Here is a 26,191-nt window from a genome sequence, read left to right as displayed (position 1 = left end):
ATATATCTTTGATTTGTACAATTTCCCGTTCAATTTTGAATCCTTAATATTAGCACCTATGGAAAAACTAAAAGTCAATATAGACCCCGCACTTAAAAGCGGATTTGCTTTAAAGTAAGTTGTAAATAACACTTAATAACCAACTCCCGACTTCGACTCCTAGAATTTTAGTGCCGTCGACTCCGACTCCTGTACCGCATAATTAGTCGAATTCCAACTTTGATTCCGTATTTTTGGGAAAAATTAATACACGGAGGGAAAATGACTGGATTCGATTCTTGGAATTTTAAAGTCTTGGACTTCAACTCCTTTATTCCAAAATAAGTTAGACTCCGACCTTCGACCCTCGACTCTGACTTCTTTACCTCAAAATCAGATCAACTCAGACTCCGAATCTGTAGCTCTAGTTTTTACTCAGAACAATACTAATATGAGAAATAATAATTGATCATGTGATTTGTTTTTATTTTCACTTTGAAGTTTTAATTTACGTATAACTAGTGGCACCCGCTAGGCTTTTCCCGTAGAAGAAAATTAAAAGGTCATTTGGTTCACTTGTATATTTAACAAATAATGGATGATGAATTTCTCGCCTATTTGCTATGGCAAATGGCTCGCCCATGTTACGGTTCCACGTTATGATGATTTCGTAATTTACTATTCCACGTTTTGATAATTTTCTCGGAAAAATATTTTCTTAAAATTGGTATAGAAAGGAACAAAATCGAATTTTCGAAAAATCGCTTCGAGGTGCACACCCTCATGCTACAAACTAACTTTGTGCCAAACTTCATGAAAATCGGCCGAACGGTCTAGGCGTTACGCGCGTCACAGAGATTCTGACAGACAGAGAGAGAGATTTGGAGAGACTTTCAGCTTTATATTATTAGTAAAGATAAAGAGCTGCGCAGACGACCCCCCCCCCCCTCTTTTTTTTTTTTTTTTTTTTTTGATAGTGAAAATCATTTCAAGTTTACATCGTTTTTATCAATTTTTGAAGTATATTTATTCATTTTTTGGCAACGAGCGTAAACAAAGATTTTTTTTTAAAAATAATCTTATTACTTTTTTTTTCTTTTTGAAAGCGATTAATTTTTTTTTTTTTTTTTTTGGTAATGGAAAAAAATATGTTAGCTGCTTTGTTTGAAATGTGCTAATACATTATTTGTTAGTTTATTTATTTTTTACGTACCTACTTCTTTAGATGAGCGTGGCATATTTTGTTTCTAGAAACCAGCTTAAAATGTTTAAAAGTTATGCTTGACATAATTCACGGTCTAATCTAATACTGAGAATACAGATTAAAAACTAGAAAGTCGATGTTGATATACAGGAAAGTAGGCTCGATTAATTCTGGTCGGAACATCTTGTTTATTAGCATATTTGTAATTAACACCATCATTCAACTTAGTGAACAAAATTTTCTTCAGTTTGATTCAGCCGCTGTGCCACAACTAAATCGAGAAAAATTACCGTCTTCGTACTGTTAAAAAAGTTTTGATTTTAAATAGGCAAGTGCATAAAATTGATATTGTAAGAGTATCAAAAGTAAAACAAAGCATCGATATATTTTGTCAATAAATGATTAATAAGTTCTCTTAAGCACTCTCTTTATTGATTAGGAACAGAGAAAAAAAAATATGTATCAAAAAATAAACCCGACAGTATAATCAGTATTTTGGGTAGACGATTTTGTAAACAGTGATAATGAATGGGGGACGGGGGGAGAGAAATAATCTACTCTTAAACAGAATGAAAAAATATGAATGAAAGTGATAAAAAAAATGACTAACTGTTTAGACTTATCAATGGAAAGAAAAATAAAGCAAAAATCCAAACATTGAATATGATAAAGTACGTAAATACGTTACTCCAATAAAGAAACAAAGAAAGAAAATTTCATTGAAATCAGAAAAGCAGAAAAAAAAAAAAAACTACCTAAAAATAGCATAAATGTAAAAAAAGTTTTTAAGCATGAAAACACAATGTACGCGCATAAAAATCTCACTTTTACTGGGGAATCCAAATTTATCATTGATTTCATTTTGACGCGGGAAGTTTTCTAAATTTGAGATGAAAAGTAGTGCGTTTTAAGGTTTCTTTTTAAGCATTTTAAAGTCATATAATCAACATTAGAACCACGAAAATGTTTCAAGCCTGGCACATATTTTTTGGCTTTGAAAAAAGGAAAAAAATAAAAACAAACACGCACAGTATTTTCGTTAAAAGGTAATTTAATTTACGCATGTTTTTTAAGACCAGTTGTTTTTTCATTAGTGATATCAGCTAACATATTCAAGTGTAAACGCAGTCTCTCAATGTCTATGTCATTTTTGAAAAACTCAGTTTGTTTTTTCAAAATTTGTTTCACCTCTGTTTAATAAAATAAGCACTCTTGTTCCACTGCAATGACTTGTGTGAGTCCAGTTCATGTAAACCGCCCAATAATGCAAGATTGTACCATTTCACAAACCTCAATGTAAAGTACCTTGTAGTACTAATTTGGGATTTTGAAAGTATGCGGTGAGCTAGCTTCGTTGTTTTCATACTTCTTTGGTATACGTCGATTCCGAGGAAACGAAGGATCATTATTTCGTGAAGGATTTTTTTTTTAAACACAATTCCCAAAAATATTCGTAACTATCACGCCTCCCATTTAATATACAAATCAAACCCTCACATATTTTTTCCAGATCAGCAACACTTAGATGAGCGCGCTGCAGCGCTGCCCACCGGCAACAGACTTGACCCCTTTGCGCATTGGGACAAATTCTAAGTGTGCTTGCAGCACCGTCGTAACACCACCATTATTATTCACATCACTCGTTTTTAGTTAACCTGCTTACTACCGTAATAATTATTTGTTTTAACTCATCAGTGAATGTATTTTACAAGGTAAACTATCTTCAAACAAGGAAAATAAAAGATAAATTTATGAGTTTAGAAAGCATAACATAACTGATAATTTTCTTGATTTGTTGGGGGAGGGGGCGGCTCTGCCCCTTAAAAATATTTTTGAGGGGGCTCGGGCCCGCTCAGGTCCTATGGAGTCTGCGCCACTGTTTTAAATTACAGTCGACGCTCATTATAACGACCACACATTATAAAGACCGTCCCATTATAACGACCAGTGGTAGAAGTCCCAACTTTGTTCCTATAAACTCTATGTTAATTTGCTTTCGTTATAACGACCGTTCTGTATCGTCTAATCCAATACAGCGACCGAATCAACGGACGCTATTTCTTGTGCTCTTTCCAATAAAACAAATTTGTAGCTTAAAATGACATTGATTATTGTTTACAGACATCTGCCTGAAGTTTTCAATGTCAAATCCAACTTTAAGAGGGGGGAGGTGAAATTGCCATTCACCACAGCTAGCACAGAAAAAATAATGGGAGGAAAAATCGAGAAAATTCCAGATTCCTAAGAAAAGGGAGTTGACAGATGTATTGGTAGTTTGGTGTTTGAATCTAGTATTTTTAAAGATTTGGGGTTCTCGAGGGACTTTTAAATGTTTCTTTGGAAAGCAAGAGAAACACAATTTATCACCTATATCCGAAACAGAAAATAATGTTTTGCAAAAATCACTTCTGCTAAAAAGGCAGACCTCTGTTTCTGGTTTTATCTTCAGAAATTGTTGCGGTAGTAGTAGTAGTAGCAGATCTGAAAGTGTGTAACATTTTCTTCCCTATATTTCCTACTTTAAAACTTGTTTAATATTCTATCATAATATTTTGCACACTACTTTTCTGAAAATTCCTATGATAAAAAACATTTGGGCATTTACTTGGGCATGCATGATGACGGTGTACATTTTTTAAATTTATACCTCTTATAACGACTACTCGTTATAAAGACCTTTTTCTCTGGGTCGGAGATGGTCGTTATATTGAGCGTCGACTGTACTATGATTTATCAGTGCTCATTTTGCATAACATTTAGTTTTGAAGATTAACAGAGCTGAGTTGTCCATGTCAGTCTAGTCGGAATCTAAAAGCCCATCTAGGCTCTCAGCGGCCCTGTGACGTACTACCTATATGAGAATTAAATTGCAACCTTTCAATGAATTATTGCAAAGGAACGATAAAACAAAATACAACTTACGGTAAATTATATGTTCTCTGCGGTGCTTCAAAGTTATGCAGAAAAGACAGATTTACAGAGATCGTCAATAAAAATCTCCACATTAACATACGAGCAAAATGGAAATTTCAGCAACTATCGCCTGACACTGAATCTCGCATCTCATTTTTTGACGCCAAATTTAATGCCAATTCGGCGACACACTGAAAATTTTTAGCTTCATCGTACCAAAAGAAAACGTTACACACACACACACACACACACACACAAGAAAAAAAAAGAATAAAAGAAATGCAACATGTTCTCCCAATGTTACATGAAATTATCCGTACACTTTGGAACAAAATCCCCAGTACAATATGAAATGCATACTAAAAGTGAAAAGGGGGTAGAAAAATAGCATTTTCACACAAAGCATTTTCTTCATCAGTCTGCAACTTCATTTAAAAATAACAGAATAGTAAGTCTGCAAGATAAACTGACGTTAAATGAATGGAAAAAAGTTTTACTCATCACAATTTGTGTCATAAAAATAAACATTCAGTTATTGTCAGCAATGAGCAGAGAAAGAAGAGCTACTCACCTGGAAAGACTCAACCTGCAAAATAAATCTCTGCAATAGTTCTGACACGCTTGGCGAAATCAACTACGAAATGAGAAAAAATCAACTTCAAAGCAGACGATCGCGCAAAACGGACCACTTTGGAACAGGGAAAATGACAACAGTGAAGAGACTTTTGGTTAATTTACGATGTGAATGCAAAGGGTGTGCAGCGGGGGAGAAACCACTGGGCCTCTTCTCCCGAAGAACCGTTTCCGTGTTCGAAAGGGGATGGCGGGGGGAGGGAGAACACGTAACGAGGAAGGTAGCTTCCGGCCTTCCCGTGGGATAGAAAGTCGCACATGGGGTCGTGAACAATTTACCTTTTTTTTTTTTTTTTTTGGCACAAGTATTTTTAAATGCAGCTGCTTGTAAATGATAGGTCAAACAGTAGCTAATTTGAGAATAATGCTTCTAAACACGAGCTGATTAACTTACAAAGGATAAAAAAAATTTATGAATATCTTTACACGTGTAATGTTGATAAAACACAGGGTGTATAAAAACATATTGACCAGATTTTTATCAGCAATGTTTGTAATGGAAACTTGTAAAATTACATCATATGGAACAATGAGCAAAAAAAAAAAAAAAAAAAAAGCTGAATAAGTACTAAAAATGCTTCATCAATAATGTTATGAATGTTCTAAATGTCTACTTCCAATAGAATGGCACATCAAGACGATAAATGACGTTGCGTACGTACATTACGTATTTGAACGAAAATGTTCTGTTATTCAATCTGTCATTTGACAAAACATTTTACTAAACACTTTTGCTTTTTCAACTTAGATGAGCACGCTTTAAATTTTCTTTTACAAGAATGGATGGTTCAAGGAGGGATGGATGGAATAGGAGTTATTCATTTTTTTAATCTCCTTTTTTTCATTTTGAAAAAATATGCATACAATGTAGCAACAAGTCTCATAAGCCAAACCTTTTTAACAGCATCCAACCATTCAGCACAGCGGGTTTAAATTGATTTAATGTTTTCATTGAAAAAAAAAAAAGAGAAGCCCCGGAGATTAAGTGATTACTAACAATAAAAATCCAAATTACCTGACGACCAAATTAAAAGTGTCCACCGGCCACTGACGACAAAGTAAAAAGTTTTATTTTAATGTCTATTGAGAAGACAAGAAAGTAAGTAAATAAAAGATTATCAAAAGAAAAGTCCTTAGCGGAATCCTGGAACAGGGGAAAATGAAGGTCTCCAGTTCTATGTAAAGCACAGCTAGGGAGCGCTTTCGCTCCGGGTCCCTTGGGGGAGACAAAATACAGTAAAACGAATAATTAAAATGCAGTCAAGTAACAGTGGCGTACCCAACATGGGTGACACCCGGGGCGGTAATCTGTGATGACACAACAACCGCCCCCCGCCCCCCCCCCCCGGGAAAAAATATTTTTCAAAAACTTGCAATTCTAGTTTGGTTGTTACCCCCTAGACGAGTACCTACCGGGCGGAGCGCTCCCCCCCCCCCCCCCGTAGTGACGCCACTGCATTTAAATAAAGCTGTACCTCAGGGAAGGAGGAATCTTGTAAATAATCATTTTTTGTTCAGATTACAACAGAGTTAAAGAAGTTTTATTTTTGAGACCGGAACGTATTTATTTCAATTGTAAAAAATAATTAGAAACTATCTTCAGCTGCACAACCATATCTTTTTGGCATAATACCCATATTCTTAAGGGGAGTCGGTACCCTTTATACGTATTATGTTCAATAACTTTATGCTTTTTTCCCCTCAAAGTTTTGATGATACGTGGAAGCCGGATAATTGAATCAACCGCTTTAATGAATCAAACTGCCAAAAATTGAACAAAATCCAACTTTATTGAATTGACCGCTTTATTGAATCAGCCGCTTTATGGAATCAAAACTCTTTACAACAAACGGGATTCATATAAGCGGCGGCCACTGTATAAACTTACAATTTTTACAGTGTGTTCAAGAGATAACGAAAAGTTGACTGAAGTGAAATTTCAAGGAAATTTTGTTTATTTCATATTAAATTTTAACCAATAGTTACTTTTTAAATGAAAAAAAAGGACCGGTTTTGGTCATAAAAACAGTTACTTAAGAAAAAACATGAGTCCTAAAGCAAAAATTTCACTTCAGTATAATTATGATTTATGAACACCTAAATTAAATGTCAAAGAAAAAAGCATGCAAAGTAGTTTTCCAGAAAAAGTGACATGATTTTTTAAAATTGATATTTTGAGAAAATCGCGTTTGGAAGTGAAATTGTGCGCACCATGTTAATAAATTCTTGCCCCGTTAATTTTTAAATTGAGGAACTTTTAAATCAGAATTTGGTGTCATTTGTTCTTTATTTGAATATTTTGAATATATAAAAACTGAAAAACATTTTTTTTACAAGTTTTAGGGCACAACTCTCCTTAAAAATTGATGAAAACGTCTAAATCAGAGCGATTTTGCAAGCACAATCAACACGTTGTTCAATCAAATTCTTTTCCAATCAAAGAGCCTTTTCATTTTGAAAGAATTCGAAACCCGCGAAAGGGCGAGCCGAAGATCAACACGCGAAACAGATATAATATTTGCTTTCGTGTTAATCATCGCCTAATCTCGAGTTATCAGGAAATGAAATTGTGCTGCACGATTTTTTATCTCTGCTCTGTGTCACACGGCCGAACGAAAAAAGTCTGGGTAAATAAGGATGTTTGATTAAAAAATCTGAGGCTCGAAGAATAAAACTAGAGAAATTGAAACATGCTTATTAATAACATAATCGCGCTCATTTTTCGTTTTCGAACTGTTCTTGGTTTCACTTACGTTGTGAAAAGGAAAGCATGATTCATAGCATGAGAATCCAATAAGATTTCTGTAATGCATTTTTAATTGGAAAAAAAAATAGAACAGGATAAAAAGACTTTCTTTAATTTGTTTTAAGTTCGTTGAACTCATACATTAAAAGCGACAATCGAATAATGTCTAAACTAATTTAATAGCGTGTAGTTTTTCTCTCGCATTTTTTAGTACTGCGCAGTTAAAACATAAGTTTCACTGCTAGTGAATTCGTATGGAGCCGATTTTAACAATGAAATTTTCGTAATAGAATTCTGTAACGAACTTTATTGTTTTTATTTACTCTAAGAAACTAAAAGCCACAAGGTTTTCATGAAAAATAATTAAATAACAATTTTGAATGAAAGAAATCATTCAAATGAACGAGTTCAATATACACGACTAAAAAATGAATAATCCTTTCCAGGAAATGAAATGGTAGTGTAATAATAAAAAAAATATATAATTAGCAATCGAAAGAGCAAAGTGAAACAAGTTTTAAGACGCATAAGTTATTTGCCTTTGTGTCTCTTATCGAAATATGAGGTCTAAAAAGTCTGTTGAAATTTAAAGAAAAGTCGCCAAATTTAGCGATTGTCGTAGAGATATGGAAGACACCTTTTCACGCGCTTTGCAGATGTATGTCTTTCCCATTGAGAAAAGAGAAAATAGAGGGAGTGAAAATTTTCATTAGAGAAGCAAAGATCCCAAGTCGCGTGATACATTTTAAAGCAAAGCATTGGAAGAAATCAGGTTTCTTTCGCTGGTTTCACGCAAAACATACCAACCATTCGTCGTTGTTGAGTCACGTGACTGGCGTCTTTGCTAAGCCAATGGTTGGACTTGCTCCCTCCGTCAGCTAATTCCTGCTCAAATGTCGTTGCCACATGCAGACAGCGAAGCCCTGCGACTAGCCAAGTCTTTAAATTTGGCAAACTTCCGTATATTTCGGCAGATTTTAGGACCTTACATCTCTCTAACGGGAGCATGAGGGCAAATAATTTATGCGTCAAAAAAAAAGGTCTCAGTATGCTCTATTAAATTGCTACTAATTTATTTATTTACTAGTGGTACCCGCACGGCTTTGCCCGTAGAAGAAAATTAAAAAGGTCATTTGGTTTGCCTGAAAATTTACAAATAATGGATGATGAACTTCTCGCCAATTTGCGATGTTCATTTGCTCCCTCATGGTCGCATTTGGTAGTTTTATCGTCCATGTTATAATTTGCTCGGTAAAATGTTCTTAAAATTGGAATAGGAAAAGAAAAAAAAAATTGGAATAGAGAAAGAACAATATCAAATTTTCGAAAAATCGCTTCGAGGTACTCCTGCTCACCCCTATGCTACGAACTGTTTCTGTGCCAAATTTCACGAAAATCGGCTGAATGGTCTAGGCGCTACGCGCGTAACTGAACAGACATCCAGAGACACAGACTTTCAGTTTTATTAACAGTAAAGATTTATTTCATTCTCATATTAATCGTGTAGTTTCCTGGTCAGAGGAACAGACTTTTTTAAAATGACTCATTGAAGTTTATAGGAGACAATAATAGATTAAGGTAAATATTAAGCGACTAGAAAATCGCCCGTCAAGGTATGACGGGTGAAAATTGCTTCTACATTTGAACGAAGTCATTGCCAGTTTGGCGATATTTTGATAGTTGAAATTTTAATTCTAACTCGAATGGATTAACCCTAAACTCCAGTAGCGTTCATTGTTGACCGTTTTTTCGTTTCTTCATGCCTCTGAAACGAGTCTTACCAGTAAAACAGTTAAGTTACCTGATCGAGTTCAGCCTTGTCACGATAAAGTCTTTCCTTGCATGTTAAACATTACCAACACAAATTATCAAATTGTCATGCCGTGGCGCGAGTTTCATAGTTGAAACACGCGGGTTACTTGATCATCGGCTATTATATATATGAGGATTTAAGTTCCTAAAACCAGATTTGAATTTAAACAGTTCAAGGATGATAATCACTATACGAGTAAGTCATAATCGAAACTCATGAGAATCCGTAAAGGTCCGAGTCGCAGACTATAGCGCCCACGGGGGCATTACTGCCGCCTCTGTCTCACAGAAGATCATTTTGTTCTACAATTCCCAATGATGTAGCTTAAATATAGTATAGAGCATTGTCTAAAACGCTATTGTTTCATACGACGAATTTGTAAAGCAAGACATTTTTGTTTCACACACCATTTTGTTTTTTTTAATTTAGTTCGTCTTTCCATTGTCTACAGTTCCATTGACAATGTTCCATCACAGCCAAGAATCGTCATTCAAAACTAATAGTTCGAATATTTTTCAATCAATGTTGTTATATTGTATGATTTAAAAAAAAAGGATATTTTAAGCACTTGACGACAATTCTACATCATCTGCTTTGAAAGTAGGTCAACTTAAGATTTCTAGCAGAGTTTCCTTCAACAATTATTTTTCGCTGTGCTTTTAGAAAGAATTGAAAAGTACAATTAGCTTCAAATAACGAAACGCTTCTGAGAAATAGCACTCAAACATCAACACTTATTCGAAAAACAAGTTCAGTAAAAATATAAAAAGACTGATGTAATGTTAAAAACTAATGGGAAATGAAGTTGAATGTCTTCAGCAGTGGGAAAAATAGACAAATAAATAAATAGTGCAGAAGGGGAAACATTGCACAAGTTACAAATGCCAGAACATCACTACAAGAAATCAATAAATATTTCATCAGATTTGGTAAGAGCTCTAAACTTAGAAGGGGGAGCAACCAGCAAATAGCTACGCAAAGTATGACATCACAGCTTGGCAACTGTAAGCAAGAGCGAAACTTTTCTTCTTCTTTAACATTAAAATTGAAAGGGGTACTTTAAAAATCACTTAAAACTTGAAAACAAAAAACATTTCTTTAAAAAAAATCAAAAAAGGAAAAATTTAATAAAAAAAGAAAATTTTCTGGGAGCATAAAATATATATATAGCAAGAGTGTTGGAAGGGGATAGAATATTTTATGTTGCGTGGCATAAACTTGGGTTATTCACCCGATATCGACATACTATATTGTTTCAGTATTGTAAATTATCTCTTTTCTAGGAATCAATTTCCTCTTTCAGATATTGAAAATATAAATTTTTCTTTTCGTGACGAAAAGACAGTAAATATTTCAAAACACAAAAGTATAACTGAAACTAACATTAATTAAAAAATAAAATACATAAAGCTATCAAGTTTTACTTACATGAACATAAAAAAAATTAAAGTAGATTTAATTTTAAAAAAATGACCCTAAAAACTAAAGATAAATGGGAGTTACAACTGTTGTAACTCCCATTTTATCACTAAATTTTTACTAAATGCGTAAAAATTTAGACATAACTAAATTTTTATGCACTGTTACAGTGCGAAAAACTTTTGTTAAGCTTCAACTGTCACATAACCTTAAAAAACAGTTTAAAAAAATAAGAAAACTGATGGTTCAAATCCAAACGATCACTGCTTCGTCGTAATGTTTTTATTTTACTTAATGTATTCGTTTATTTGTTACAAAATCATTTTTCAAACTACAATAGTAGACCCCTCCCCTCAATTTTTCCATCGTTATATTAACAATACTGTGAACATTGTGCACTGCATTTTTAATCTTCACTTAGCTTCAGCGTCACTTGGAGCTTTTTCTTCCCAAGATAGGTAGTTAAGAGACATAAAATTTGTACAAACGACGAATAACATTTACAACTGAGGCTGAATTTGTATGGGAGCTCAAACTGAATTTCTAGATATTAAACAGATCTCACTCTATTTGCGTATGAATATACCGTCTGTCTGAAGATTTTAGAGTTTCTGCACGTTTTTTGTTAGAAAATAAGCTTTGTTTACAACGGAAGTGTATCAGAGAAAAAAGTGTTTCAAAAAACTGTGAAAAGTGAATACAATATCAAACATTTAGTGGTTCATTAAGTGTGGTGAAAAATCAAAATTGTTTTAGGCAAAAAAAAAGTCTTCTGTTAAACTAAAAATTTTTGGTGCCACTATCTGAAGAATTCTATTGATGATGAAGAAATTTCAGAACATTCTGCGATGCGGCAAACGATTTCATCTTAACTTTTGCAAAATCTAACACAAACACATAAAATTTATGCGTTTTCATTATTTTTCCCCCTTCTCTTGCTGCGTAAGCAAGCCTTAAAATAAGAAAATATTTGCAAAAGTGAAGCAATTCATTTGCAGAAAATGTTAGAGAATAAACAAATACGTTCTGCTAACTGATTCAGTCAAATGTCTGTTCCGCTAAAACTTTTGTAAGTAGTTGAAAAGCTTCGTTTCGCTCTGTTGCCATTCCACAACCCCTAAATGTTGTTAATGATTTCTAACTGTTCTGCGGAAAGCAGATGGAAACATATTAAAGCGAAACACTTGAAGGCCACTAACGTGACAAATGATAAGTATGCTTCACCGATTTTTGTGATTTTAATCAGTTAAGTACACTAATTTTCAATAAACTAGCTGAGCGAATTTGACCTTAAATTTCTTGTTGACCTACTTTCTGAGCTTAGGAGAGAGAAATTCACCCAAAGCGCTAAATAGCATGATTAATCGTTACAGCTTCTGACAAAGATTGTGAGAAAGATTCATTCTCACATTCAATGAAGATTTGTGACGTAATATTTGAAGAAAATAATCTAATTGTTTTTCTTCAAATAAAAATATAATTAATTGAAAGAAGACAAAGAAACAAGAGGCGATTGGAATTAAATATTAGAGCAAAAGTAAGTAATTAGTATTGTGTAATGAGTCTTAAATGGGTTTAAGATTTAAGAGTCAAAAAGAGAAAAAAAAATAAAAGTGGGAGAGAGAGAGAAAGAGAAATAATTCGGCTTTGAAACTAACTGAAATTAACTCATTCTAGTTTTTTTACAGCAGAGTGGGCAGTGCCTGAATAACGAAAGCATATTAAGTATTTCTAGTCAATACTTAAATATTGTGTTGTGTTGTACAACTGCACAGAAATTTTCATAATTTAATTTTGAAAAAATACATATTCTTCTTTACCTTTATCTTTACTAATAATAAGGCTGAAAGTCTGTGTCTTCGGATGTCTGTTACGCGCATAGCGCCTAGACGGTTCGGCCGATTTTTATGAAATTTTGCACAAAAATAGTTCGTAGCATAGGGGGGAACATCTCGATGCGATTTTTCGAAAATTCGATTTTGTGTTTCTTCTATTCCAATTTAAAGCCCATTTTATCTTATGACAGCATATTGAAGAGAAATTCATCATCCATTATTTGCAAATAATACCAGGCGAACCAAATGGCCTTTTAATTTTCTACTACGGGCAAAGCCGTGTGGGTACCGTTATATATATATATATATATATATATATATATATATATATATATATATATATATATATATATATATATATATATATATATATATATATTTATTTATTTATATAATTCTGAAAGTCAAAAGAATGCGAGGACTCGACTGAAATGTCTGCCTTGAGCTTATATTGTTATGATTAGGTCTTGAGTGTGGGTTCCGGGTTTGTTGCGCGTTGTCACAATTCTATATACACAGCCACTTTACATACTAACAGGGGTCGGAGTGGTGATTTCAAAAATTTTAGGACACAATTTTGGTAAAACTTTAGGACATTTTTAGGACAACAAATATTAAGTTTTGGTAACTTAAATGAAATTTATAAGCTCGATTTTTGTAGTGGGCAATCAAACATTTCAAATTCAATCTTGAAAACTACAACACAAGGCATTCAATCTTTCATTCATCAACACAGTGATACATAATGAAGTAGAAATATTTTATGTTGCGATTTTAATCTAGGTTAATCTAAACATGCAATTTAAAGGAAAATCTTTTAATGAATTTGACTTTATAATAAGTACACAAATAAACATTTTGTTACATTATGTAATGTAATAAAATGTTTTTGTGTACATTTAAATAGCTTTCCTACTTTTTTCGCATTTTTTAAAAGAATTAGTTGTGTCCATACAATGTTGACTTTTGTGATTTAATTTTGTATTGACATTATATAAACACCTGAACTTGCATCACTACAAAAAAGAACAAACACTTTCTTTTGGAGTGAAGCAATCCGTCTCCTTCTCCACGCAAAGTCAGACTTTGCAACAAAATTAATTTTTTAAACAATTAAAAACGTAATAATCCAGCATATTTCTACAACACTTAATCGTACTCGAAGAACAATATTTCGTCCAACAATCCCAGCAGTCGTTCTCGGCAGATTTATAAATATGAGCTTCCTAAATATTCAGATCTCCACGAAATGGTTCTTCGATAAACATTGAAGGTCAAACCAAACGCACATCCGGTGATTTTAATCCCAAAAACATGTTTGATGAAAACATTCGAATGAGTGGAACAATGCATCACTGCAAACCCCACAGGCTATATTTAATTTCATGGCGGAAGCAGAGAGATTCCAGAACGTACAACAATTTTTTTTTTTCCATTTTTTGTGCTCATCTCTAGCTGTGTTTCAATTTGTTACATAATCTTGACACGTCTATGACTTAAAATGAACATCTGACATGTAATCAAGATATCCACCGTAGTGTGCTACTCCAAACCACACTTAGCGTCTCAGCAAGAGAATTTTTGCGAGGTACGCGTGAACTGGACAAAAAGAGTATGAAGTATAAATGTGATACAGAAAAATCAGAACTGTATAAAAAACTTTTTTTTTTTTTTAGAGCAATCACGAATTGCTTATTATCCTCACTTGACCAGAGTTGTTGCCCTGATATTTTTTGATTGCCATAATAAGGGCTGTGTTTTTAACATTTATTTAGGGAGAAAATTTTTTGTAGTCATAGTTATAAATCTTTTGCAGTTTGATTTTATTCATATTTTTTCTAGGCTTAACTCAAGCAGATTTTATTTAAAAGTAAAAGATTTGTTTGCGTAAAATTACGTTGTTTTTTTTTCCCCCAGGGAAAAACACTAATATAGATGAATTAAGACAGCAAAACTTCATCTGAATACAAAATTTCCAGATTACTTATTCCCAAGGAATAAAAAATACCGACGTTATTCGCTGTAAATACTCTTGACAAGTGTGCTGGTGGATATAGGCCATAAAATCTTTATTACCGCATCCTGATCACCATTTTTATTATGGATATGCCACGTATTACCTATTCTGGAAAATCACCAGTCATAATATGACGGGTGCAAATTTCTTGCCTATTTCCATTCCATGTGTGGAAACAAGAAACCCAACAAGTAGGGTCTAATCGCAATTCGTGATAGCGAAAAACATCATGTGAATTCAAGAAGTCAAAATTAGAATGAATGCTGGATGCCTGATGTTTTTTCTAGTTTTGGCACAGAGAGAAAGTCCTAAAATATACACAGTGAAACCTGTGTAAGTTGATCACCTGCGGTGGTCAACTTTAGTGGTCTGTACCTGTCAATAGAGGTCAACTGAGACAGATGGTCAACTTTAGTTTTTTTCATTTTTATGTTAAGTTGCTTTTTCAGAGTTTGTAGACAAATCTTAAACATCAAAGCAAGAGGAAAAAAAGGAATGGGCATTTTTGAAATGGAAGCACGTTTCAGATCGGTTTATAATAATAGCAACAACCAGGAACCTTATTCGCAACTCCAGAGCTCGAATACGCTACCTTGCGATGATTAACAATACTATCGAAAAAGGTAAAATATTCCATTCCACGAGTTTTCTTTGGGGTAAATTACAGGCTTTAGACAGTTTGTGGTGTAATGGAATTTCAGAAGAACAGAAAATAAAGCTTCCTACAAAAACGATAAAAAATTACTGGCATTCACTAAGCTTCAAAGCAAGTTATAAGTTACGGCAATTGTTTGTTTTACCTTTTCCATCCACCATTAGCCAGTGACTGCAGCGCCCTCTATAGTTTAATGGAGTTGCGAATTATGATTATCTGTTGCCTCAACGTAAGCAATTTCACCCTTCTCGTTGATTATTACATGTAATTTTAACTTAATGATTTTGTTTATGTATTCATACAAGAGTTAGTGTTTTTTTTTTTCTTTTTTGTATGGTTTAAAAAATAAAGCAAACATTTTGATTTTTAACAAAGTGTAAACTTTTTTTTCTACGAGGTGTATTTATTTAGTGTTATGAAAATTATAGAGGGATTACAGAGTAGAAAGTTGGTGTTTTTTTATCAACCTCATGCAGAATAAGATTTCATCATAAGCTACCAAAAAAAAAAAGAGTTTTGCTTTTCAATTTCGGTTTATGAACGAAACGCGCTGTCTTGGGTTGGGGGGAAGTCATAATTTAGTTTTGGTTTCTTGGAGCAATCACGTCCTTTCGCCGGATTGCACTCTTGATGGAAATTTACGGCAAATCGCAAGAACGGATCCAGAAACTATCCAAGGAGAGGGCGATTGATTTCGGATACTTACTTTTTCCAAACTTCCACCTCTTAACATCATAGAAGATCGTCTCTTTTTTTTTTTTGGACTTCAATTTTAAAAACTTTCTAGAGGGGAGTCCCCCGAACCCCCTCTGATGCCCTCGAAGGTGTTTAAAGATGTGTGATCCAATTCTGTTTTTAAAACATCAATTCGGAAAAAATTTCGAGGGAGACACCTCTTTTTCGTAAACATATTGAAGACCGTATAAAATTACGTTTTTGGAACTTCGGTACCGAAAATATGTCACTCCAGTTTGTTTTAGGAAGAACGCTGTTCCGAAACTTCTATTCCTCTTCTTTCCAAAAGCAAACTTTAAACTGTTGCAACCAAATAATGTCAAAAATTAAAATGAGATGAGCATTTATTACATTTTGTAATCGCAAACTATAATAAGCGTAAACGATAAATGGAAGAAAAAATCAAAAAATAAAAATATCAAAATGAGTTTTAGATTGTGAACTAAAAATGATGATTTCACTATTCTATACAAAAATTACAATACAGTAAAAATTGCCATTGCATTGCTTGTTTTGACAACTCAAAAATGACAGTAACCAACCGCATTACAATAACTAAACAGCAATTTTGGGAACATTCGAATTTGTTTGAAGTTCAAAAATAGATCAAATGTGCTGTACCGAACGATATTCGTTCCGCATGGCGAACTTTTAGACATTTATATCCTTCATTAGGAAGCCAAGTAAGCGAGAAAAAAAATGGAGAAAGAAGAACCTCGAGCTTCAATAAGTTTAAGAATTTTTGATTCTTTCTTTTTTCGGAAGCTTCTATACGGAAGACGAGACACCCACGGCTTATGAGGCTTCCATCGGATAGAATAATCTGGGTAGGGTTTCTAGTTTCAACGCTACGGCAAGCAAGCATATTTCACACAGCTTAGAATCCACGTGATGAAAAAAATAATGAAGATATAAGAGATGTGTATCATAACTTTTTGTGAGTAGTGTCGGTTTCGCTGAGGCACAAGGACTGCATTATTGAAAGTTATTTATCACGCAGTGGCATTAAAAGTTAGAGTGCGATCCACATATTCCAACTGAACTAAACATTTTGCTGAAAATTTAATCTGCTAGTAGCACTTGTTTGCCACTGATATTTAATCAAATAATTTTTCACGAGACCTCTATTGTGAAAATTATTTCTAAATTTGTGTGAAAATGATACGAGAAAATTATTTTTAAACGTAGCTGCTACAGAACCTCTTCACACCAGAGGAAAAAAAAAAGGTTTATAAAAATAATTTATTTGATGTTAATAACCGTCTTGTGACACGAATAACAGGAAAATAATTGAGAAAAAATGATGTATACTGTTATTTGAACTTAAAAACAGAACGTACAAAAAAAAAAAAAAGTTACGAACTTAATTTAGCTTAATTTTGAATTTGATACTTGCTTAACAAAGTAAAACTCGTAACTGTTAAAAAAATTCTACCGTATTGTATTACCCCGCATTATCTGGCATGCCGGAAAAAAGCGAGGTTGACCAGCATGCCGGGAAATACGAATTTTCCGGCATGCCGGGGTTATACCAGTATAACTTCGGTTTAACGATTTCCTCAATTTAACGATACATATCACGGGTCCGAATTTGAATTGAATGTCTATGCTCCTCGATTTAGCGATATCCTGGATTTAACGAAAACTTCTTCCAGTCCCTTTCCAATCGTTAAATCGGGGTTATACTGTATTGCAATGTGGGAAAAGTAGCAGATTTACAGGTTTAGAGGCCCATTGCAAAAAACATTTTGGGGTCCTTTAGATGAACAGAACAAGTAAACCAATTTTCGTCTGTCTTTTTGGAGCTCCTTGCAATTGCGACGTGGTTCTACCACTGAATTAGGAACTGAGAAAAAGTAGCATCTATAGACAATGACATCGCACCCAAATGCTTGATATAAGCAACATATCTTCTTTACTAATAATAAAGCTGAAAGTCTGGATCCCTGTCTCTCTGGATCTCTGTTACGCGCATAGCGCTTAGACCGTTCAGCCGATTTCCATGAAATTTGGCACAAAATTAGTTCGTTGCATAGGAGTGAGCATCTCAAAGCGATTTTTCGAAAATTCGATTTTGTTCTTTTTCTACTCCGATTTTAAGAACATTTTACCGAGCAAATTATCACAACGTGGACGAGTAAATTACCAAATTATCATAACGTGGAAACGTAACATGGGCGAGCAAATGAACATAGCAAATCCATTCTGTAAAAAACTAGCCAAGTCTCGATGGAGCTGCTTGTTTATCTCTAAAAAGTAATGAAATCTGGACAAAGTCATGACAAGTCTAAGGTTCCTTACTGCGATTTCTTTATTATTATAGTTAATGTTGTGTGACTTGGCCGTTAAACGTTCTTTATACGTTCGTGGGTACAAGTCAATTTTGTTTACACGTTTTCCAAGTGGCAATTTTCCATTGTCAATAGGTAGCAGTTCTGGCGACAGATTGGTGAAATGGTGTCATGGAGCACCTGGTTTTGTACTATTGTGTACCCTTTAACGGCCAAGTCACACAACATTAACTATAATAAGAAAGAAATCGCAGTAAGGAACCTTAGACTTGTCATGACTTTGTCTAGATTTCATTACTTTTTAGAGATAAACAAGCAGCTCCATCGAGACTTGGCTAGTTTTTTACAGAATGGTTTTGGTGGGATTTCACTTCTTTTTGTAGAAACATTTAATTTGTGTAATGTTCGAGTAGACTAAAGTTAGGCTAGATTAAATTAGAAGATGTGTCCCACTACGCTGGACTTTTGCAATGACAGTCGATTTTTTGATGTACCAATAGTAGAAGGGGGCATTACCGTATCTCGAATACAGCTGGGACCAGCTGAGGGTTCTTCATTAGATACTTCAGACTTTCGATTTTTGACATCAAATGAAGCGGCCCACCAAGTTGAATATTTTTTGTAAAGGCGGTATATCGATCTCTAATAGTTTGGTTGGGCTCTTTTGTTTTCTAATCAGGGTAACTCCAGATCTTCGATTAGCCTAGTTTTTATAGTTTTCCCTTTATGTAGTCAACAAACCCTAACTCTGTACCAAATTTCACCTCTGAGTTTATGGAAAGTACTAGTTCTATTTTGATGATCATGAGTGAGTGAGTAGAGTGAGTGTCATAAATGCGAAACTTTGCTTTCGCTTAACTTTGGAACTAAATGACCTAGACTTGAAATTTCGGATTTTAAGTATGTGATTATAGTTTACTGGATGACGAAAATTTCTGCGTTCTGGTCTCATTAGAAGGTTTTCAAATAAAGGCCTGAAAATGTGGCGAAATGGTTCCAGTAAAGGATGGTACGGCAGTGTTTGCTTCGCGCTCGTCTTGGCAGCGGCACTGCCGTGCCCCCAGATAGGCGAACCAAATGAGCTTTTAATTTTTCTACAACGGGCAAAGCCGTGCGAGTACCGCTAGTACTTGAATAAAAATACTTTTAGCTATATCAAAAGTAAAGAGCAAAGGCATTGTTTTGTTCAAACAGAATGAACTAATTTAATTTCACTGTGTTTTTTTTAAAGAGTATTTATTTTCTAACTTGAAAATATAACAAGAAATAGTAATAGTAGTCCTGGTAGATTCTACTATACAGCTTGTTATAAAAAAAAACTTTTCAATGAAAACCTACCTAGAATATTATCTTTTAACGCGTTTTACTCAAAACTTTAAAATGACTACTTACATCCCTTTGCTTTTGCTTCATATGGACGTTAATTTTATAAAAAATGAGCGAATGTGTAATCAAAAATTTTCTCCACCTCCAAATGACGCAGTAGACGTCAAATTACTTTCTGGGCACAAACACTAATGAACGTCGATAAGTTCGGGATTTTTTTTAGTGAAAAGTAACAGGCAATTAGAGCCCGTTTCACCAGTTGACCAAGACTCGCAACTTTTCCTTAATCCGATGAGAAAGAACACCGCTTTTAGCTACAGAGAAAAAACGTTCTCTTTCCATTCATGACTAATAGATCCTGATTTCTAACATCATTAACCGCATTTTCTTCTTTAAGCAAGATTTAATCCTCAATTTTCCCTGTTAACAACATACGACCAATAAATAAAAACAAGAGCTTACTTCAAAGCTACCTCGTTTCGAGTTCGAAACCGTTTTCAGCATCACAAGCAGTTTGGACATTTATTGATGTTCCTAAAGACAAAAAAACGAACACACGCTTCGAGCACACGGAATAAGTGAAAACATAGCAACAAAGTGCCTAACCGATCATTCGCTGGCCGAAGTGTGTTTATTTCGAAGAAGGTCTGATTTAAAGAGAAAGAAATGACCCCAAGAAAATGGCGTCTTTTGCACTGTTTACTAAATGGCCGATAACGGCAATAAGGAATTCGGCCTCTGCACGATTTCCCCGCAGATAGCCCGTTAAGAAAAACAGAGGTCGGTATTGATATTACCAGAGTGTTTTTCTTAACTTTGGCAACAAGGCGTTAAAAGTTATTGAAGGAAAACATTTCAAGGGGCAGTTTAAAAAAAAAAAAAACACATTAACCTGATTTTTTACTTTTAAGTAAATAAATTACCAAAACTATGAAACAATTTTTAAAAGGCAAATTCAGCTATTAAAAATTCAAGATACAGTGGCTGCCGCTGCTTACATATATGAATCACGTTTATTCTAAACAGTTTTGATTCCATAAAGTAGCTTATTTAATAAAGCTGACTTTTTTTTTTTTTTTGACGGTTTGATTCTTTAAAGCGGTTGATTCATTTAACCACTGATTCAATTTTCAGTGTCCAAGGGCGCCCATATAGTGGGGCAAGGCGGGCTCAAGCCCCCTTTGAAATTAGAACTTTCTTGCTTTTAGTACTTTTTTCTTTGCAAAAATGTAAAAACATTTTTTCTCCAGCTATTAATGAATATGTTATTAAAAATGTCAAATTTTAATGACTCTAATATGTCCTGAAATCAGTTTCCATAGGGAAAATATCCAGCTTAACCACGGGGAAAATATTTGAGCCCCCGCCTTGCAACGAGGCAAATGGGCGCCCATGCCGGTGTCTACTGTATAAGCATTTTGCTACACTGCTTTTTTATGAAATACATGGTGCTTATTTATTCCACCTGCCTTAGGTTCGGATCTATAAATTTTCAGCCCCCTGCAACAAAATCTGTAGGGCCCCTCCCCAGAGACCAACAGTGAATATTTGCAACGTTAAAAAGTCTTAATGCTAGTCTTTTTCTTTTTTCTCCCTCCAATGTCTTGGCTCGTTGGACCCCTTAAAGACGTGGCGTCAACTTGTCTAGTTGTCAGAGAAGTCTGGCTGCGGATAGGAAAGTTTTGGGTTCGAATCCCGGCTCGGACGTGGATGTACTTTCTTCTGTTCTTGTTCTTTCTTTATGGGAATGTGTTGTTTTGCTGTGAAAGGTCACCTTCCCTATAAACGGGTTTTTAAGGCATGTGCGTACTGTAGAGAAGTCGGACTTCACACCAAATTATGGTACAGTTTGAAATGTGAAGCAGCGCACCCCAAATTGCCAGCTTAGCTAGCAGATGACAACAACAACATGGTGTTTTTTGAGTCTTGCACTAATAAAAAAAAATTATTTTGAAAAAACCTACATAATTCTTTGTACGTTCCTAGGTCCAGCCCTCGGGCAGAGAAAGGTTGGGCCCCACCGCTTTAGCCCAAAAGCAACAATCAGTAAAGTACATTTTTAAGAACATTAATATTTGGAACATTTTGATTAAGCCTAGTTAATTTTAATCAAACACTTGTCCTATTTGCAATGCATCCTTTGCATATAAATATATTGTAGTTAATTTAAGATTGTAGCCAAATGCACTGAATAACAAATGCGCTACGGAGTCACCTTCGACACATCATTACGAAAATTCAAGGTTATTCCAAATAGATTACGTCAGAACGGGCAATAAATACATCACTTCAATTACATAATATCTCTTCAGGACAATTGTATGCATCTCATTAAATGTTCATAACCATTAGAAAAATTTTTGTGTTGAGAAGAAATTCGGAGTATATAAACTACACGGATAACAGCAAGAAAAAAACCTGTCAGCCCCGCTTAATCGGGTAACGGATAAACGAATACCCCGCTTTTACGAATAAAATCCCTCTCGGAACTGAGTATTTCCCCATAGATACAATGATACAATGCTAAAGTTGACAATTATTCGAATATTTTCCCCGAATAATCGAATAATATTTATTAGCTTTCGCAAATGTTTTTCTTAAAATATTTTTGAATAAATTAGAAATAAGTTAAACAAGAACAGTTGTTAATATAAAATAATATTTTTTGCCTTCAACGGGCTTGAAAATACTTCTATTTTTCATCTAAACATTTCATCTATGCTACCTAATTTATTTTCCCGTTGCTATTATAGAAAACAATAAACAGCGTAGTCGATAATTAAATTAAATAACACAAAGAAATATACACATTTCAGACGAAAGTATATTGAAAAATATCAAATGTGAAAAACACAGTAGATGAGAAGGGAGAAAAGGATTTGGAAAAGTATTCCTAAAAGACCTTAGAGCAAGCAATCCACCATTACAGAATATTTTTCAAAAAATATTGTGCTGAAACAACGTGCTAAGATAAACATTTCATAATTCAAGTTGAAAGTTGCTTTTTTATAATTTTCATACGTACTATAATATATGAATAAATTACGTATGTGTCACTGCAAAGGGTGAATCCAGCTCTTGATTTCAAAGTTATTTTCAGAAAGAGATGGGGACAGGGCGTGATTTAAGTGTAGGCAAGAGAAGCACGGGCTTTGGGCCCCTCAAAAATTGCAATTTTTTTTCCCTTCATGAATGTTTTTATTTGTTTTGCACTATAACATTTTTCAAAATATTTTTTATTCTAGTGTAAGTTTACAAAATTAAACTTATTGCTCGGTCGGTTTCAACAAGGTTTATGAGTTCAGCGGAAAACTCTCTCATTGCCTCGTAAAATCCATCTGGTCACAAAAGAGGGTGATGGCGCTTCCCCAGAGAAGACTTCAAATTACAAACACATTGACATTATCAAACCATCCTCATATATATAATAGCCAATGATCGAGTAACGCGAGTAAAACTCGCGCCACGGGATGATAATTTGATAATGTGCTTTGCCAATGTTTCACATGCAGAAAAAGGCTTGATTGTGACAAGGCTGAACTCGATCCGGTAACTTAACTATTTAACTGGTAAGACAGTGTCATTTCAAGGGAATGAAGAAACGAAAAAGCGGTCAACTCAGAGCCCAATTTCTCAGTAGGCAGAGTAGGCAGTTGCCTAGGGCGGCAAAATTTTCAGGGCGGCATATTTTGCTTTAAGCACGTATTTTCTTTCTTCTTTTTAAAAATTATTGTTGAAGAGAAGTACTACTAGCATTCTTTCATTTTCTATAGTGACATCCTTTTCTTGCAATTAAATAATGTTTATTTTCACTCATCTTATGAAAATTAAATATTTTTCAAGCATGGCAATAAATGTGTGTAAAACAATAAGTGTGAAGAAGAAAAGCAAGTATCATTGCGTTTGACCAGAAGCTCCAACAAGATTTTAGTTTGACTAATATTTTTAGTACCATAGTAAAGTTTATTCAAGTATGGTTTCTTCAGTGATTGACCTGTATTACCTCTTCTACATCTTTATCTTTACTAATAATAAAGTGGAAAATCTCTCTGTCTGGATCTCTGTAGGATGTCTGTGACGGGCATAGCGCCTAGACCGTTCTGTCGATTTTCATGAAATTTGGAACAAAGTTAGTATGTAGCATGGGGTTCGATTTTGTTCTTTTTCTATTTCAATTTTAAGAACATTTTCCGGAGCAAAATTATCATAAGATGGACGGGTAAATTACAAAATTATCATGACGTGGAATGGGAGAGCGAATGAACATAGCCAATTGGCGAGAAATTCGTCATCCATTATTTGTAAATATACAGGCGAACCGAATGACCTTTTAATTTTCAACTAAGGGCAAAGCCGTGCGGGTACCACTAGTTATTAATATTTTAAAACTTTTTTGTTAATAGCATTAAGTCTAGGTGGCAAATGAACATGAGTAACGAACGAAAAAGGCTGACTGATTTTAAATGACGAAAAAAAAAAAAAAAAAACAGATGAACAGAAAGGTTTCTTCTAAAAGTTTTAAAAAGTGATACATATTTTTGAAAAGCGCAATTTTAAAAGCAGAATATATTTGGACTTTTTGGAATGTAATTCAGTAACAATTTACGAGTGAAATACCATGAGTAAATGAGGAGTGGTAAGAAACGTCAAATGAGTGAACGTAATAACGCAGAGGAAATTAATTAAATCATTGATTCATAGATGAAAACAATTCTCAATTTGCCAAATGATAAAATGCGAGCTTTCACGAATACCATACATTCGTAACACCTAATCGGACGGAACGTTAAGCATCACTATAAAACAATTTTTAAAAAAGAAAAAATAATCTCAATGTTGCAATTTTGTCGACAAATTTTCCAAAAAAAAAGGAATTTTATAGAAAATGTCATCATTTCTTCATCAGCTTGACAGTTTAAATTTCGAAAACCCTATTTTCGCGTTTTTTTCTCGGAATTTTGAATCTTTTTTTTTCTTTTGACAGGGTGGAGGGGAGCGTCAAATTTTAGATCTGCCTATGGGGGACGTAGAGCTAAATTCGGCTCTGCGTCAACGATGAACGCTATCTACTGGAGTTTAGGGTTCATCCACGAGAGGTAGGGTTAAAATTTCAACTATCAAAATATCACCAAACAGGCAATTGCTTCGTTAAAATGTCGGAGAAAGAGAAGCAATTTTCACCCGTCATACCTTGACGGGCGACTTTCTAGCAAATCTATATTTACACCTTTGGTTTACTGCAGCCTATAACCATGCAAATGTCAATGGGAACAAAGAAAATCAATGGTGCAGATTGCACCACCGATTTTTTTTTTGGGGGGGGGGGGGGGAGGGGGTATCAGTTTTTTTAGATGGTGTGCCATTTTTCTTGGGAGATCGGAACCTCTGCTATCACAAAAAGATGTGTGATTGAGCACGTTCTTCGGTTCTGCAAGTCAAGGGGCCACAGGTTTGTTGTGTTTACAGTTCCAAAATTTCTAAATCGAGCCCTGGGTGGGGGGTGAGGATACAAGTTTTACGAGTAAAATTTAATCCTCAAAACGTAAACTTTAAGGATACAATGGTCTTGCTGCTACCGCAGACATCCGCGCTTAATTATTGCAATATTCATGTAAAATTGCTTCACGTCAAAAAAAAAAAAAAAAAGTTTTCATTGAACTAAATTTATCAATGATTCATTTCAATTAAAATGTTTACCTTTGCGTTACGAGTTTATAACGTTAATGCCCTAACAGTAGTGGAAATTGTTAACAAAGGGCTTTTAAAATATGATGACACACTATTTTTTTTAACTAGTTTGCCCCCCCCCCCTTTCCCACTTCACCTTACTTCCTCACCTCACCACTCTGTTTTTCACAAGCAAGTGATGTCACTCTGTTACCCCTCCCACAAACCCCCAATTTCACAATACCAAAGCGTGTCATCATTCCTGGGTGACCACCAAGTGTTTCGATGCAAAGTTTAGTGCTTGTGGATGATAAGATATCAGATTCCGGCAAAAGCTGTTGATTCATTAACTACGAAATAGGCACAAACATTCGAACAATTTTCAACACTGCCGGAAAAGTTTAACTAACTTCAGTAAGTTACCGCCCTAGAGACAGGGCTAAGGCAGAAATACATGAAATACACCGTCAGCTGTCCTCGGCTGGAATGACTGAAATGGCGGTGTATTTCATGTATTTCTTAAACTTGGTTAAATCCTGAGGAAAAGGTGAACATTTTAAAAGCATGGTCGGAGGTTGAGATGGGAATGTTCGGGGGAGCTTTTTTAAGAGCAGAGGTTCCCGAACTTCAGACCTCCTTGGACCCCCTCCGACAAAATCACAAACTTCGCGGACCCCCCCCCCCTCTCCCCCCGACGCGCACAAAAAAAAAAAAAAAAAATGACACGGTTAAATCTTTTTTTTTTTTTCTAATACATTTTTACTTTTTTTCCATTTTAATTTACGAGTATTTAAATGTATTCATTGTTCTGTATATTTTTATTAATGTGCAAGGTGTTTTCTTCCGAAAGTTCCGAGGGGGGGGGGGGCTGCTGCGTCCTGTAAGTACTTAAGCAAGAACTTTTTTATTTATCATAAATGTGCTTTCTTTTTGATCGTTACTCTTCCTTCAATCTCAA

The 26,191-nt window shown here is 34.5% G+C and overlaps 1 protein-coding gene across 1 annotated transcript in view; it reads right to left on the bottom strand.

Annotated features, from left to right (window-relative positions):
- The window catches only part of LOC129225755 (rho-related GTP-binding protein RhoE-like), a 62,747-nt gene that overhangs the window by 30,789 nt on the left and 5,767 nt on the right, over window positions 1–26,191 (bottom strand). The gene's annotated exons all lie outside the window — the stretch shown is intronic.

This window comes from Uloborus diversus, chromosome 7, assembly GCF_026930045.1.
Source record: "Uloborus diversus isolate 005 chromosome 7, Udiv.v.3.1, whole genome shotgun sequence".
Classification (NCBI taxonomy): Eukaryota; Metazoa; Arthropoda; class Arachnida; order Araneae; family Uloboridae; genus Uloborus; species Uloborus diversus.
This window is presented reverse-complemented; position numbering and strand designations above follow the sequence as displayed.